We start from the raw sequence: 17,085 nt of genomic DNA on the forward strand, positions 1-17,085 counted from the left end.
CCATTCTGCTTCTTTTTTTTGGACTTAAGGGCAAGTGCTGAAAACCCAGTTCTTGAACAGGTCACTTTTTCTGTCTGGCTGCTATTCTCTGCTCCTTTCAAGGCTTAATAATAATGCATTTAAAAGAATGAACAGATAGGGGAAATTTATTCTTTTTTGGTCTCAAAAATATTGCCACCATTAAAAGCAAATACATTATCAAGAAGAAACCATAGCTGGGAAGCAGTGGTCTATGGCACTGACTGACAGCGATGGCTCACCAAGGTTTCAAACAGGAACTTTCCTGAGCTCTTCCGAGAGATTTTGGGGATTAAACCTGGTATCTTTTGCATGCAAAGCCTGTGCTCTGTTGCTGAGTCACAGCCCTTTCCCAACTGTTTTGCTGACGGAAAGCATACTGCTTTCCCTGTGTGTTTCAGTCTTTCACAGTAAAATCCTCTTGAAAAGTCCCCACAGCATGTCAGGTCAGCTGTTACCTGTCCCTAATTCATGGCAATCATCTCAATAGAACTTATCTAACGGGCTTCTTGACATAGCTCCATTAGCTCACCCACTATAATTAACATTATACGTACAATTTTGACATTAAAATAAATTTTAAAAGCCCCCAGGACTGCTGGTGGGGGTGAGGACCTAGTACAATAAGTGCAAGGAACAAATGGGAAGAATACTGAGGGATTTGTGGGTTTTGGTTACAAAAGGCAAGCTATCTCAGCTATCCTATCCACAAAAATCTATTGAAATCTGTCAATGTTACCTCTTCTTCTACTTCACCCTTCTCTCTCCCCCGCCCCCAACATAATTGCAGTTTTGTGTCTATTTCCTTATTGTGCTGCCAATCTCAAGCAGATTTACTGAGAAGCAAGCTCCCCCCCCCCCCGATCAATGGTGGATGTGCATAGCCTCACTCCTGAACAGAATTTGGAATACGGGTAACTTGTGCCAGCTTAATTTAAGGTAGCATAAAACCTTCCATCTTCCTATAGTTAGGATTGCTTTGCCTGTCTCACTCTGGTACTGTACTGATGCTTCCATCACTCCGTCCCAGTGATTTGGCCTGGCTTTCAGGACACTGAAGTTTACATTTACTTTGATTGTAGCAGCACCATGACCTATCTTACTCATCTTCCCACACTATACCATATGTTTCTATTTTCTCTTTGCAGAATTTTCCTTCCTTTCGCAGTTTTCAAGAGCTGCGTATCACTAAAACACCAATTTTATGCTTCTTTATTTGTTTCTTATGAGCCACATTTTTTAATCACCTTGATAATGCAACAACATTGCGGTCCCAAACATGTTCATGTTAAAAAATGTAGAATACATGTTACTGTCTTCTTAGTTTGACATACTGTGTAAAATTGTGTATAGATTCTTCTTTAAAAAAAAAAAAGAATCACTCACCCAGCCAAATAGGTCTTGTTAAGACAAGGATTATTTTGATGATCAAGAATGCTGTTTCAGCACTCCCACATCACACAATCCAAATATACTGGGTATTTTAGCCTATTCTGGTGCAAAATACAGCTTAGAGGGGCTATGCCATGCCATGATGCCTTAGATTCCTAGTCACGGAGTAGATCACCTGCCTTCTCTCTACAGGCTTATGCGAATGTGAGGGATGATGGGCAGAGGTACATAGCTGTGGACTCAGTTCTTTACTTGAAGAGTCTAAGCCCCTTCAGATGTCCTCTTCCTCTAGATCAGGGGGAGCCAATCTGGATGTATTGCCCTCCATCCAAAATTCCTAACCATTAGCTATGCTAGATGGGGATGATGGGAGTTGTAATCCACAACAGCTCTAGGGCACCAGATTGGCTATCCTTGCTCTAGATAAGAGAAGAGGGACCTGTGGCCTTTCAGATGTTGCTGAACTCCAATTCCCATCAGCCCCAGGTGGCGTGGCCAAAGTTCAGGGATCATGGGAATTACAGTCTAACAACATCTGGGGGCCCTGCAGCATCTGGCGGGCCATCTACCTAGATGGTCCACAAATTGCTCTTTTCTCAGAATGGTCCTTGGGTAGTCTTGGAGAATGCCAGGATCCCTGATCCTGAGGTGGATTCCTGATGTTCTTTCTGCCTTAGAGCTCTCGTCCAACATATCCAGGACACCTCCTGCTGTTTTACCCATATGTTTAAACTGCAGAACTAAATGTAATGGAAGTTAACATATGGATGGGACTCTAATGTTCAAACTGCTTCTGCAAATGGAACATAGACTCACACATTAAATATAAGCTTTTGTAAACATTTACACAATTACCAAGAGCAAGTAGGGAAGCAAAAACTGGTGCAATGCTACCTTCCAACTGGGGAGTGAAGTCATACACTCTGAAGCATGGTAAAGATAGATGAAACACACATCTGAAACACTGCAAGACAATTCACAAGGCTGAGGATGTGTGTTCTTCAAACGACTTCTGCTACACTTCAAATTTCCATCTGTCTCCAACCTTTACTGCTTGCATCTTGAACAACAGACTTGCCTGGCTTTTCTCATCACAGCTCCCCTTCTCCCTCCATTCCTGTTACTTCTTAATATTCCTCTTCCCTTCGGTTATTGGCTTGAAGATTAAGTACTTTAATTTTTCCACCACACATGCCTTTACACATCTGTGCTCAGTCGTTTGTTATCTATAATGTCCACCGTTTTATCATTCCGATGTCATAAAACGGGTAGAGGGACACAATTTGGTTGAGAGATGTAGTATAAAAAAAGTTGTGTGATCAGGCTATGTTACAGAAGACCTATTATTATAATAGAACTATTAAGGAAATTGCTTCTCTGGGAGAGAGATGGGAAGGTTCATATTCAATGGGGAATAAGTTTGCTGCTGCTAAGACACAAACTACACTAAGGTCACATGCTATTTCCCATTTGTCCCCCCCCCCTCACTGCTCACTGTCTTGAATCTTATACTTAGACAGAGAGGAGCCCAAAGAAAGTGAAAATGTTGTTTGAGAAAATCTGTTCACTTCAGTTTTTCTCAGTATATAACTTTTCATGCTTAAATTCAGTTATCTAGGTTTCTTGAATTTTTCTTTAAAGTCCACATGAAAATTCACCAGCGTTTTAGTGAATATTTTCCCTAGTACAGTACACGGGCACCTTCCCACTTGCATGTCACTAGCACTCATGCAACCACTGACACATGTACCATTTTCAGCACCGCAAAGGGACATGGAAGGGGCAGAACAGGATGGGTGGGAAATGACACGTGTGGCACCTCAGAATGAATCCCCTGTGTAGATAAGGAGTTGCCCGTATATATTTTCGTAATCAATTTTCCCTACTCTAAACATTTTTGCAAACCAAGTTTCCATAAATTAATGTAGTCTTGTGTGTTTTTGTTCACTGATATATGCATTCTCTTGCACACTTTGCCCTAGTATATCCATTAGTGTACATACTACTTGGCTGGAGAACTGCCCTGCAAAATTCAGATTAAGCTTTGTCTACTATTTTGGAAGGGTGGGGACATGGGTGGCGCTGTGGGTTAAACCACAGAGCCTAGGGTTTGCTGATCAGAAGGTTGGTGGTTCAAATCCCCGCGACGGGGTGAGCTCCCGTTGCTCGGTCCCTGCTCCTGCCAACTTAGAAGGTTGAAAGCACATCAAAGTGCAAATAAATAAATAGGTACCGCTCCGGCGGGAAGGTAAATGGCGTTTCCGTGCACTGCTTTGGTTCGCCAGAAGCGGCTTAGTCATGCTGGCCACATGACCCGGAAGCTGTATGCCAGTCCCTTAGCCAGTAAAGCGAGATGAGCAGTGCAACCCCAGACTCGGCCACGACTGGACCTAATGGTCAGGGGGCCCTTTACTATTTTAGAAAGTGCAAATTCAGTTAATTTGCCTTTGTATGTGAACTGAATCAAATATCCCCTCCCACCCACATTCTTGCAATCCCTAGTTGAGTTAATGTGTTTCCTCCACCGAATATATGAGGCTGAACATATATCCTTCCTTAGGCTCCTTGCTGGAAGCATGAAATTATACTGGTTCCTCTACCTCAGTGTGCTCTGATTTATTCATTTATTAAATTTGTATACTGCCTTCCATCTGAAGCATTTGCTCTCCATGGTCCCTACCCGAGATCCTAGGGTGTGAGACTGGCCCTTCTGCCAGCAAAGGGCATACTATGCCCTTTGTATCCTCCTCAGCTGAATGACTAATTGCTTCTTAATTATATGATGGTTAGCTATGTGCATGATCTCCCTACTCTCAGGGTTCTGGCAAATGTGAACTGTACACATGAAAACTGTATGGAAAAGTAAGGATGATCTTAAAAGGAACAACTTGACAATAGTAAATTTTTGGACGGTTTAAAGGATGGTACCAATAATAATAATAATAATAATAATAATAATTTTAAGGGTTTTAATTATATTGTGTCAGATCACTGACCCATCTATTTATTTGTGCAGTGGTGCCCCGCAAGACGAACGCCTCGCGAGACAAAAAACTCGCAAGACGAAAGGTTTTTCGTTTTTGAGTTGCTTCGCAAGACGAATTTCCCTATGGGCTTGCTTTGCAAAACGAAGCTTGCCCCCGCACCCCGGACCTCTTTTGAACCAAGGGGCGGCAACGGGGAGAAGCGATCTTCTCCCCTCCGCCCCTTGCTTCAAAAGAGGGGACAGAGGGGAAGGTGTGCGCGCACCTTCCCCTCTGTCCCCGGACCCCTTTTGAACCAAGCGGTGGCAACGGGGAGAAGCGATTCTCCCCGCTGCCCCTTCCCTTGCTTTAAAACAGGTCCGAGGACAGAGGGGAAGGCCCACGGCGCTTCCCCTCTGTCCCTGGACGGTCTCCATAGGAACGCGTTGATTGATTTTCAATGCATTCCTATGGGAAACCGTGCTTCGCAAGACGAAAAACTCGCAAGAAGAAAAAACTTGCGGAACGAATTAATTTCGTCTTGCGAGGCACCACTGTACTCGGCTGGGCAATTGCTTTCCAGGGCCTTTTGAGATCCATCCTTCCTTCCTTCCCCAAATCCCATCTTTATAGAGATAGTAACCATCATAGTATATTTTTAGCCTTTACCAGAGCGTAATGTACAAAATAGGGGACGCGGGTGGAGCTGTGGGTTAAACCACAGAGCCTAGGGCTTGCCGATCAGAAGGTTGCTGGTTTGAATCCCTGTGACGGGGTGAGCTCCCGTTGCTCGGTCCCTGCTCCTGCCAACCTAGCAGTTTGAAAGCATCTCAAAGTGCAAGTAGATAAAAAGGTACAGCTCCGGCAGGAAGGTAAACGGCATTTCCGTGCACTGCTCTGGTTTGCCAGAAGCGGCTTAGTCATGCTGGCTACATGACCTGGAAGCTGTACGCCAGCTCCCTCGGGCAATAAAGCGAGATGAGCGCCGCAACCCCAGAGTCGGCCACGACTGGACCTAATGGTCAGGGGTCCCTTTACCTTTACCTTTAATGTACAAAATGTAATAATAATAATACACTGAAGGATCCCCTCCAATCCAGGAGGACATGAAATTACTGCTGATGAATGTTCATAAAGGCAACAGAAAATCATTAGCTTATTTTTTAAAAAAGCAGATATATATATATTTTCACTTCTACCATGTGCATCTAAGCCTGAGCCCCTACAGAATTTCAAGTCTGTTTGTGGCCAAATGGGATGGGGGATGGGCAGGAGGAGAAGGATGGATTGCCTGCCTGTGTTTCTATTGACCAGACTGGGTGCTATAAATGTATAATGCATTGCGACCTTTTCAATAAAATTTGTTTGTTATTGTTTTTTCTCTTCAATAGAAATCTGTTCCTTTTTCATTGTATTGGGCTTATATCTGTTTTCACATGGAGACAAAATGCCCCATTTTGTGGGAATGCTCATTGCTTTTGAAACCAGGGCTCTTGAGCCTAGGGATGGATGGATCATTTTATTTCCAGTCCACGCCAATTTAACATGTGTTGAATTATATGTCCATTCCATCTCATTTCCACGTTTAAATTAAAAATTGTGTGGAAATGTATATAAATGTATACTAGCACAATACACACATTTTAAAACGCATTTTATCTTAAAATATGCATGCTTTTTATTTTTTATTTTTGTTCTTTCACTAGGAACTATATTGTTAAATACAGTTCAAATTCTGGAGGATAATTACCGTATGTTCCAATCTCTACATTAGCCTCCACAATGTTTTAATTACACAGTATTCAAAGGACAAGTTAAGATGCAATCCTAGTCTCTCTTACTTAGGAGTAAGTCTCACTGAACTCAGTGGGGCTTACTTTTGAGAATATATGTACTCTATAGGACTTCATTGTTAAGCCATTTGAACAGCTGCAGGAAACTTTTTTTTTAAACGGAGATACATTGGACAGGGGTCTTGAATGCATATCGACCCTGGGGATTCCCGCCAATCAAGAGATCAAGAGATCTTATCCACCTGTCTGCCAAAACCAGTGCATTCACCAAAGAAAGGCAGAAAGGATTTTGTGAATTAAACCTGGAATCTTCTGCATACAAAGCTGAGCTGTGGCCCTTCCCTAGACAGAAGATGAGCAAGCCTGCTTTTTAGACCCAACAAAAGAGTGTAGGGGGGAATAGTATGAGTCACATCCATTTCCTGTTTTCCCCACAAGTTCAAAATACCCAGTGCCAGTTGGAGAGAAATATAAGCAAAAAGAACCAGTCATTTACTGTTCAAAAATGCTCAGCTAGCCATGTATTCACAATATGATACCATTCCTATGAGAGGGTAACTTGACCATAGCAATTTGCCGGAGCAAAATTGAGGATTAAATGCAGTCGCTCAGAAAGATTTCTATTTAATTTACATTTCTGAATTGAGGCCCCAGTCTCTGCTACTTAATTAGAGAGATGTGCAAACAAACCATGGATGTGCAATAACAGCCGTGGAGCAAGCAGACGAAACCTTTTAAGCGAGAGCGAGAGGCAAAATAGATCTTTTTGTTTGTCAAAGGCAAGTTCCTAATGCAGGAACAGTGTCAGCGTGACCATTTTTTGAGATGGGAGAGTTTCATGCTTGCCACAGCATAAATTGTTGCTCTTGATACACAAGAGATTTAGGGGGAATCCAGCCAACTGAAGTTGCTACTTAAAAGCTTACCTTCTGGTGCCTTGATGATATAGAGAGGTTTTCTTCAGCAGAATCTAACCTTCCGTTAATTTATTTCCTCTTGCAGCATAGAACTCAAGGTGGCAACAGTGGCAGCTGATGCCCATTGGGAACAGTAGGGCGGAAGGCAGGGAGACCAACAGCAGAGGCAGTGACAGGCAGAGCCAATTTGTCCTGCTTTTGCCCCCATTCTACTCCCTGCTGACTTCTGCTAGGTCACCACTGAGTTTAATGAGGAGGAGGTTGACAACCAGTGTCACTCCCTGGACTGGTTTTAAACAAGTAAACAGGCAGGCCAGGGCTAGCTGAGAACAGACTGGTAGGGAGGCAGTAGCCTCCAAGTTGCCAAGCCCCAAGCCCCATTCCGGTCTCCAGTTTCATACCATCCAACATCCTGAGTCCCAAAACAGGAATGCACGTCTGCCTGCCCCTGCTCCTGTGCAAATTGGACTAGATAACCCCTGTGGTCCCTTTCAACTCTACAATTCTGTGTTTCGATTCTGTGTATGTGCTTTGCATGGAGGAGGTCTTCAATACCCAGCATCTCTAGGTATGGCTAGGAGTAACCTGTCTGAAACCATGGAAAACCACTGCCAATCAGTCTAGACCAGGCATAGGCAAACACAGCCCTCCAGATGTTTTGAGACTACAATTCCTATCATCCCTGTTAGCTAGGGATGATGGGAGTTGTAGTCCCAAAACATCTGGAGGGCCGAGTTTGCCTATGCCTGGTCTGGACAATACTTAACAATACTTTTGTTGTTGTCTGCTTGCTTTTTGTTTTGTGTTTTCATTTTGTATTTTTATGTTGCAAACTGCCCTGTGACCTTCAAATGAAGGGAGGTACAGTGGTCTCTTGGGTTAAGAACTTAATTCTTTCTGGAGGTCTGTTCTTAACCTGAAACTGTTCTTAACCTGAAGCACCACTTTAGCCAATGGGGTCTCCTGCTGCCGTTGCGCCGCCGCTGCACAATTTCTGTTCTCATCCTGAAGCAAAGTTCTTAGCCTGAGGTAATATTTCTGGGTTAGCAGAGTCTGTAACCTGAAGAGTATGTAACCCAATTTAAAATAAATAAATAAATAAATAAATAGATAGGTAGATGATAGATAGATAGATAGATAGATAGATAGATAGATAGATAGATAGAGGGATCGGTGGTTTTGCTAACTATAAGGCATATTCCCTTACTCCTTAGTTTTGCAAGATCACCTTGTTGTTTTTCTATTTCACTTCAACTGTGTGTCAGAGGAATTCGCTCACAGTACTTGATGTTTGAGGAATAAAGGGGTGGGTTTTCAATTTGAGCCAAGTCAGGCCCCTCTGTAGCCTTCTAAATCAGTAACCAAGGGGGCCCTCTCAAATAAAAGTACGGTGTATCATGCTACCGTTTGAGCACTGGACCCAGAGCAAGCCCTCAAGTTATCTTAAGGTGTTCCCATGTGATCATGAACTGTCCCCACACAATGCAAATGTAAAGCATGGGGAAAGTAAACAAAAAATTGCCATGCCTATTAATAAAACATAGCTTTGCATTTCCACCTAAATCCAAAACAAATGCAACAACTTAGATTATCTTTATTTGTCTTGGCCGTAACTTTCTCAGTTTTAAAATATATGTTGGCATTTACCTAGTGCTAGAAGCACCTTCCGAGTGTTTTATAGATTCATTAAAATGAAGTTAAGCTGTTTTCCCTAAGGTCACCCACACAAGATTCCTACGGCAAGCTGAAGGGCTGAAAAATTGCATTTTCTCCCCGAAAAGGTCACACATCCTACTTATCTCTGAATAAAATTTGTCATTAGTTGCATATTTAGACTAGACATTCTTCCAGGTATTTTTTAAAAATTGTACCTATAGTATTTTACCTGTGTAAAAACTGCTTTATAATTAATTTCATTCTCTAAACCAGCAATGCTTGTTGCTTTTTTAATGAGAAGTAGTATTTTTTCCACCTTCTGATTTAGAAGCTTTCCCACAATTCTAGATTTATTGAGGCTGGTAGTAAAAAGCCATTACCCAATAGTGAGGCATACCAGATTTCATGAATTCATCCACTGGCTGGCGTGTCCTGATTTGAGAATTGTACTTGATGGTTTGTTCCTTTTCCCTGTAAAAGCGGAATTAATGGATACAGGGTGGATGTACAGGATACTGTAGGGAAAAGACTACCAACCTTATGGAATATGCAGATAACGGCCCAATACTGTGAAACCACAGGTTCTCATATTAAATCAAGTTCTGGAAGGACTTGAATTTCAGTTTATCTGTATGTCTCCTAAACCCTATATTGCATCAATATAAGTGCACTAAATCAAGGTTATGCTGGATATGCACCTGACCAAACAAAGGTGCACTTATACAGCACACAGTGTTTCAGTAATGAACATCAGCAACAAAAGCAGAATTGCCTTATGGCTCATTTCAGTCTTATTGGAATTTCTATTCTGCAGACATTTAAATGCCATAATTCCTGCTGTATGTCTCATCTTCCCCAGCGGTGGTGGTTGGGTTCGTTTGTGTGTGTGTTTTAATATAAAAAATAAATAAATAAAATCAAATCACTACAGATGCTGAACAATAAACAAATTGCTTTCCAATTGCTAAGTAATTACAGCAAATTTCAAAATAAACATAAAGAATGAACTGTTACTTTTTAATAAAGGAACACCTTTTCTTATCAGGTGCTTTAACAGGACCTCATTTGTCTTACATTGTAGCTGAAAGATAGAACTGCCAGTGATTCCTGTCCTTGTTCCAGTGATTCGGTATTCCTTTCTGAATGCTCCCATTACAGCAGGGAGCTAAGAGTTCAGCCTTTGGAGTATATTGGCTGTAACATTAAATATGTTTAATGCAACTATGCTTTGGCCATGCAACATATACCTACCCTAGTTATTGAAGCAGACAACTTATTCCCTGTAAGCAATAAATAGTAATTTCATGGTTTGGTCACATTTGTCATTATTTTTCTAACTTAACTGCTGACATCATAATCTGGCACACACTATAAGAGATACTATATGAAACATCTTTCTTGCTTTTATTACCATCATGTGATCCATAATGAACCCATAATGATCAAATGAAAGTGGGGCTGCTATAAGACTCCCCCCCCCATTATGTGCTTTTGCTTGCCACATCACATCAAGATTGGTAGCGGTTTAGTGGTGGCTAAACACACCCAAAAGCAACTGCTTGCTTGCTTCCTGTCCACTGCCTTGTTTCCACATGGTTAGTAAGCAAAGATGGCACAAAACACAGCCCTGATTCAGGCCAGCAATGCTCATAAGATACAGTAGCTGTGCCAGTGGCCTGTATCAGGCAACATCATCAGCTTTTGGTGATGGCAGGTAAAAATCTCAGATGCCCACATGCTCCTTGCTTGCTTTATGGCTGTAGAACTGGGTGGAATTACGGGACAATGAAAAACATGCTAGTCCCATAATATTAAAAAACCAAACAACCTGGTCCTCTAGAGCAAACAGACGGCTGCATTTTCTATGTCCCCTTTGTCATATCTTCCTGTACATTTGGAATAATATCCAACATTAGTCATACTCAGAGAAGCCCCAATTAAATAATTAGATTTAAATAAGTTCGTTAATTTCAGTGGGTCTGCTCTGTAATTTACACCACAATGCTATGTCTACTCAGAAGGAAACCCTATTGAATTCAGTGGGGCTTTCTCTTGGGTAAATGGGGTTCGGATTGCAGCCTTAGTTGGGTATCACCAATTATGTTTACCTCCTTCAGTTAGGAAGAATATAATTGCTTTCTGGGGAGTGACTTAAGTGCTATAATATGGTTTACCCTGTGCTGACATCGTGATAACATTAATGAAACAACATGCAGCATTGCAAAAATAAGGTGTGAGGCTGTGTGCAGAAGACAACAATTTAATGGAGCAGCATACACAGTTTTATTTGACAACAAACAGAGAAGCTGCTACTGTTGCCACAGAATTTTGGGGAAATATAATTGTCAACAGCCTGGGATGCGGGTGGTGCTGTGGGTAAAACCTCAGTGCCTAGGACTTGCCGATGGCATGGTTGGCGGTTCGAATCCCCGCGGCGGGGTGAGCTCCCGCCGTTCGGTCCCAGCTCCTGCCCACCTAGCAGTTCGAAAGCACCCCTAAGTGCAAGTAGATAAATAGGTACTGCTTTATAGTGGGAAGGTAAACTGCATTTCTGTGTGCTGCGCTGGTGCTGGCTTGCCAGAGCATCTTCGTCACGCTGGCCACGTGACCGGGAAGTGTCTCCGGACAGCGCTGGCTCCCGGCCTCTTAAGTGAGATGAGCACGCAACCCCAGAGTCAGAGATGACTGGCCTGTATGGGCAGGGGTACCTTTACCTTTACCTTTAATTGTCAGCAACAACTGATGCTGGTCAATCACTGTAACCTTCAAATCAATTGAAACTGAACTTTTACTTTTACTCGTTTAAACAGACACACACTCACCCTGTGCCCCAAAACAGGATCAAACGCATAACTTCTATCAGCACATTATTTTTTTTTAACAGGGAAGTTAGACAGCCATGAGAGTTTGACTGCAGGAAGAAACTAAGTGATTAAAGACAAACAACTGCTAAATCACAACATTCATTAATGCTCCCCATGCTAATGTTCTGAACAAAACCACACGTAACAAAATCAATATCTAATGCTTCTAATTACACCATTGGATCAAAGCCAGTTGGAAATGACCAATGTTTTGTGTCCAAGAGAGAAGACGGAACTGCTCAACGCATACTTTGCCTTTGTCTTCACCCAAAAGGAAAGTAGTACCCAACCTGATAACAGAATAAACAGTGCAAGGAGGGAGCTGCAGCACGAGACTGCAGAAGAGGAGGCAAGGTATCCTAGTCTCGTTGCTGAGCAACAACGTGCAGGGCTCAGCGGAGTGGGAGACCAGCCAACCAGAAGAGCATCTGAGGTGTACTTGCCTGGAGGCAGAGTCAGCATTCAAAGTCAGGTCCAGTCCTAGGGTTGTGCAAAGAGCCATCCACGTGGTCAGATGGTCCAGGGGTCAGGGAATCTGAAGACCAAGGGTCAAGATAAACAGGAAGGCAGGGCAAGGAACTACAAGCACTGTTTCCTGCTTGTGACTACTTCTGGAAGCTCTGCTTAAGAAGGCTGAAGCCAGCTGGTTCTTGTCCATGCCTTCTCCTCTGTGTCCTTGAAGGCTGATCAGCTGCAGGTAGAGTCACTCTGCCTTCTCCCCCTTCAGGCTGCTGTTCAGCAGGCAAAGCTGACTCCTTGTCCATGACATAAGGGAACACCAGGGGTGCCAACAGCCTATTTCAGGGGCTTCCCCTGACTATGACCACTGGTGATGTACTGTTGGTGGTAGCTCTGAGGAGCTTTGGAGCACTCCTGACCAGTGGAGTTCTCACACATACAAAACCGCTCCACCACAATGGATTGAGGCATTGCTCTGAGGCAACATTGAGAGTTGCTCTGTAACTTAGCCTGGATTCCACCTATTGAAATGAATGTGTCCAGGTATGCTTGACTCTGCAAAGAATCAGGATGATAGGCTGGGACTTTTATGGACATTTGCAAGTTCTGTCCTTCAAGATCAGATTTCTCTCAACAAACGAAGCACCATGCTTTCATTCAGTAAAAGCATTTCTTTGTTTTCTTCTACTCTGTCTCTAGCCAGGTATTAGCTAAGTCAATCACTCCTCTGGAATGTAAATTTCTCTTATCCAGGCTTCTCCTGACAATATCTCAGATTAAGCCTGTAATGCTTCCTTCCTTGGTGTAATTGATAGCCCATTCCTCTTAAGCACCATCCTATTAAGTTTCTGCCAGACAAACTCCTACTGAGAAAGGGAGGAAATGCTTGTTGCTGTCTGCATTTTCTACTCTGGTGTTTTAGCTTATGAATCGCTAAGCGAATTGTAATTCTCCTTTCTAACTTAGGGTGTCAGAAATGACTTCTCAAACTCAATTGACTTCCTCTGTGGTAGGTTATGACTGACATATAGCACATGAGAGCTGGAGCATCCTTTAATCCCTCATCATATTTATGGAAAACAACAAAAATTACGAGCATAAAGCCCCCTTTATGTGTGCACTGTGTAAAGGAAAATATCACCTAGAATGGAGTTGCATGACTGCATCTCTAGTGCTGCTAGCTCCATTGTTGAACTTCACACATTAGGTATATATATCTTCAAGAAAAAGCTTACATGTGTAAGATACCCCTCAACTGTCCCAATTTTCCTGGGACATCCTAGAATTACAGAAGACATCCTGGCTTCTGATTGGATCCTGGAATGTCCCATTTCTCCCTTCCAGTGCTGCTGCTGCTGCTGAGCTTGGGGAGGGGGGTTGTGGCAGAGGAAGCCTCTCGGGCACCTGGGGTGAAATGCCCATAGGGGCGGTGTGGGGCGTGCAGCACCCATAGGGTCAGGGCATGCCGTGGGGCCTCAGCCACCCTACAGCTGGAGGAGAGGCAGTGGGCGGACAGCATGGAGCCTGTGGGTGCCCTAGACGCATGGCTCAGGTGCGCTGCTGCCTTGGGGTGAGTGCCGTCTGCCATTTTGTCACCCCCCTCAGCGGTGACACCCAGGGCGGACTGCACCTACCACACCCCCTTGCTATGCCCCTGGAGGGGGGTGAGCTGGTACTTGCAGCTGGCTTGTGCATGAGCGCAAAAGACATGTGTGTTTCAGTGTCTCTGACTTGCAACGAAAGACATGTGTCCTGATTTTCATCATTGGGATGTTGGCGAGTGTGGCATAGATTTGTATCTATGTGCATTCTAATTGTTCTGGAGCCCTGTATGATCGGTGCTAGAAAACGAAGGGGAAAACCCTGGGCACATTGGCTTTCCCTCACAGGCCTCCATTCTTCACGCGTGGATATTGGTGTGTGTGTGTGCCAGCACTGTGGCACAATCTCAAGGCCAGAGCCTATGATGTAACCTTGCAGGCCTGCACTATGTGTGATTCCCCTTCACAAAATGCAATTGTGAAGGGGCTTCATTGACACACAGAGAGAGTTATTCATCCTTCTCTGTATCACACATATAGTCCAATCCTCGAATCATCTGCTGGGGTAATTTCATTATGGAGGAGATTCATTGTGGTAAATGAATGGCAGATGCAAGAGTGAAACACTGGAGGATTGGGGCCTTTGTCCTTACAATATGCAACTGCTCTTAAGCCACACAGAAAATGTGTTGATTGATTTTTTTTGATGGTCAATATTTCACCCAACACCTTTACTGAGCTGAAAGGGTTGTTAGGTCACTAGAGCCAATGCTTCTTTGAAGGGAAACAGCTATTGTGTAATTAATAATTTTTTTAAGAAGGCTAGATTTAAAGTCAATAAAACAATCCAAAGAGCAGCATGTTATAAAAACTTTGCCAAATTAACTGATGCCTAGAATTGGGGGCCTACAGGGGAATCATCTCTGCTAATTATTTCCATATTCATCAATGCTATTAACTAAAAAGAAAAGAAAGAGTAATGAAGGATGTTTGTTTATTCCTCACCCACGCCAAATAAAATAATGTTTTGATAAGCCATATTAATAGTATCCTCGTTTTATGTGTCTCTGTCTATAGAGTTATATAGCTTTGCCATTTTTATCCTGCCTTAAATAATGCTTTCTGGCTTTTGTGGAGGAACAGGGCTTTTTAAGGAAATCACTATCTCTAGAAAACTGATTCTAGATATAAACCAGATGTAGTTCAGGTTTAAGTCCAAGCCACTTGGGATTAGACCACAATATAAAATGCTGTGTGAACAGATCGCAGACATGAAAGGTTGGAAAGGGTATTTTCTGTGGGGATACAAGGTGAAAGGTGTTCTGGATGAGCCTGGCGCAGGAGCTCTCCTTCTGCGAAGATTCATTATATGCTTTTATTAGGCTTTTCCTGCGTTGGGTAAGCCGAAAATGAAGCCCAGAGGTGCTCCAGAAATAGCAAGTATATTGGGAGTTCTGCTTAACGAGGTGAACAAGGGAAAGAAAAATGTACTTTTTGGTTGAGCTTGGCGGTGACTGTTAGGTACTGATCAGAAGCCTGAGCTTGTGGTTGAGAATGCCTGTCTCAACCTACTCCAGTGATTTATTACCTGTGTGGTGAGATGTGTGGTGCACACAAGACACAAATCCCACCCACAATGGTTTGTCCATTCTTTTCAATGGACGAAGCAGATGCACATGCAAACATCTTTTTACTTCATTAGGTTATTTTAAGTACCATAAGTTTTCTGATTTTAGCTTTAACTGGTTTTTAAAATTGCACCTTTTGAACCTTATTGTAGACCACTTCAAGACTACAATGTTAAGTGGTATATTAATTATAGGCGAAAGACACCACCGATTTGGACCAGGCACACCACGTTGCATTTAAAATGGCATTTAAAATATATTCCTACCTCCTCCCAATAATGTTGTTGTTGTCGTCGTAAAAATAGTAACAACAACAACAACAATTAATAATAATATAATAATAATAATTTTATTTTCATCCTTTTTGAGTGAATGGAAATGTCCTAAGGTAAATGTCAGAATTTAGGATTTAATTTAGGATTGCAGTGGCGAAGATGTGTCATAGGGCAGGAAAAGACAGCAAGCTGGAGCAGAGGGTCGGGGAGCTTTGGCTGATTTCTGTTTGAATCCAAGGCTGTGCTATGGAGGAAGCAAGACCCTCTTGGAGTGTAATGCTGGGAACCCCTCCATCATAGGTTCAGGTTGTATATATGTGTAAACTGGTATGCCCCACAGAGAAACCTACGGTCTTCAAATAAAACCATCTTGAAGGTCCCAGGCCACAGAGAAGTTAGGCTGGCCTCAACTAGAGCCAGGGCTTTTTCGGCTGTGGCTCCGATCTGGTGGAACACTCTGTCACAAGAGACCAGGGCCCTGCGGGACTTGACATCCTTCCGCAGGGCCTGCAAGACAGAGCTGTTCCACCAGGCCTTTGGCCAGGGCACAGCCTGACTCCCTCCCTCGGCAATCTTCGCAGAGCTCTGGCCCAATGGTTGCTAGTGGCTTGAATTAATTAATTTTTATAATGAATGATTTTAGAATGTTGTTTATGTTGTACCTTTGTACTGTTTTATTATTGTTAGCCGCCCTGAGCCCGGCTTCGGCTGGGGAGGGCGGGATATAAATAAAATTTATTATTATTATTATTATAAACAAACCATATATTGTAAAGATTCTGTTGTGCCTCATTTGCCAAAGGAAATACAAACCCTTGGTAGCTGCACCTGGAACCCCTGGAATCTTGCACCGCTCAGTGATTGGGGTGGCACAGATTTGAAGAATAAATGACATAAGGATAAATTGTTTCAGAAATGGTAGCTATTTTTTAATGTGGGAGATCAGTTTGGTTATTATAAAAATATAGTTGAAAGAAATTAATTTCCTTGATTCACTAATATTTATTAATGGCCTCCAAAAGCCAGATCTTATTCCCAGAGCTAGATGTGAACCAGCCTGAGACCTCGAGGTATAGGGCAGTATATTTATTGAATGAATGAATGAATGACCAGGTTCAAGGTCTGCTTAATCCTACAATAGTATGCTATGTTTTATTTGGCTTTCAGAGGAAAGGAAAAGCAAGCTCTTGGTGGTTGCTTTCAAACGGTCAGGCTATAGCAGCAATTTGACGATTCAGACAAAATGTCAGTGCTTCCTTCCAACTGGGAAGTGGATGTAATGTTAGCTTCTAATGGGGCAGGCTCAACCCACAGACAGACAAAAGAGGCAGCCTTGTTTTTCATTCAGTGTATAATCAAGAGCACAAGGCATATTACCTGGGTGGGACATGACATACTCTGCAGACAACCAAGCAGTAAGCAAGGATATTTTTTGTTGGTTTGGGGTTCAATGAGAAGACGGCAAATAGTCAGACCTGCAAAATAACCAGGCCAAGAGAAAAGCTCTACCCAGCAACAAGAACAGGAAGAACGACAGGAAGCCAATCTAGCTGAAAAGTGCTTAACCTCTTCAGAATAT

The 17,085-nt window shown here is 42.8% G+C and overlaps 1 protein-coding gene across 8 annotated transcripts in view; it reads right to left on the reverse strand.

The window, feature by feature from the left end:
* KCND3 (potassium voltage-gated channel subfamily D member 3) overlaps nucleotides 1-17,085 on the reverse strand; it is a 281,448-nt gene that overhangs the window by 160,797 nt on the left and 103,566 nt on the right. The gene's annotated exons all lie outside the window — the stretch shown is intronic.

This window comes from Podarcis vaucheri, assembly GCF_965113315.1.
Source record: "Podarcis vaucheri genome assembly, chromosome: 6".
Taxonomy (NCBI): domain Eukaryota; kingdom Metazoa; phylum Chordata; class Lepidosauria; order Squamata; family Lacertidae; genus Podarcis; species Podarcis vaucheri.